Below are 1,368 nucleotides of genomic sequence, written 5' to 3'. Positions count from 1 at the left end.
TGCAGCCTGCATGTTCAGGACTGAGATTAGGGTTATAGTTGCATACTTAGATTCTTTTAAAGATGGACTGAGAAAACCTTATTTCCACAAGGCAGTGTCTAATTTCAGACAGCGAGGAATAGTTTGTGGTAACACCAATCGTCAAATTCAAACCAGAGGTGTACCAACTCTTTTGTAACCTGCAAGGTAGAAGGAGCTCTTGCCCAACTCCAGAAGGGAACCAGTGCCAGCCTCAGCTTCCTACTCGGCGCATTTCTAAGGAGCTGCAGAATTCTTTCCATTCCCAACGGCCTTAAGCACCTAGTAACAAAGCAATCCAAACTAGCTTTTAACGTTTGGGATGTCCTGTTACTGGAGTTCGTGTTATGTCATGTGAATTGCTACTCAGCTGTTTGCCAGAGATTTGTAAAGGCAGCCAGTTACATTTTGGGTGGTTGATACCTGAGGCAGAATCAAGGAACGAACACGAAATTTCTTGTACTACTCAAAAGTTAATTACCTGTGTGGTCAGGCTTCAGTGTTCTGCTTCTGTTCATAAAGTACCCGTCTGTTCAGCTCCCCATTGAGATGGGTGTATCGTGAACCTAACATGTGTTTGCTTCCATCAGGGCAGTTTGGGGCAGAGATCTCTAGGAGTGCATTTTATTCTCTAAATCATTTTATTGTGTTTCTTTCTTTCTTTTTTTTAAAAACAGAACTGCCAGGATATAAACCAAGAGAAGGTGAACTATTCCATGTACGAGAAAATCCCAAATATTGTCATATTTAGGATCAGGATAATTTGCTTTCTTTGAAAAGAAAACAAAACCTTTACTTTTGTTTTGCACTATACTTGATGTCCTTATGTAGTATATTCAAGAGAATTTGTGGGACACATGACAGTCACTTTCAATGCCACTAATTGTGCTTATTTTTTACATATTGTATATGCATACATTTTCTGGGTGCCATTTCTAGTTTTAAATGGAAATCACTATATTTTTGATTTAGTATTGGACCAATAGTTAACACACAGTTAAGTAAATTTAAAAAGATTGAATCACTTTGAAGACTATTGATGAAACTGGTGAACATTTTTAGTTAACAAGTAACAGCCTCCTGTAGAAAATTCCAGATAAATTTCATCAGGAAGCTTCTGATTCACAAACTGTTTACACCATCCGCACAGAAATTTCTAGTTCCTTCTACTTCTCTTAGTATGGAGAACTGGTCCAGGCATGGGCAATATGTGTCCCTCTATTTCAGCCTACTCCAGAGATAATAATTGATGGACAATATTTGAATGAAAACGAATATGGATACTAATTGAGATTCTTTATTTTTTGCACCTTTGTTGAAACTTAGTTGAGTTAGACAACACTACATAAG

The sequence above is a fragment of the Echinops telfairi genome, unplaced genomic scaffold (genome assembly GCF_000313985.2).
Source record: "Echinops telfairi isolate 266 unplaced genomic scaffold, ASM31398v2 ScPeMD7_23;HRSCAF=83, whole genome shotgun sequence".
Classification (NCBI taxonomy): Eukaryota; Metazoa; Chordata; class Mammalia; order Afrosoricida; family Tenrecidae; genus Echinops; species Echinops telfairi.
The sequence above is the reverse complement of the archived record's forward strand: the minus strand, read 5'-3'. Positions refer to the sequence as shown.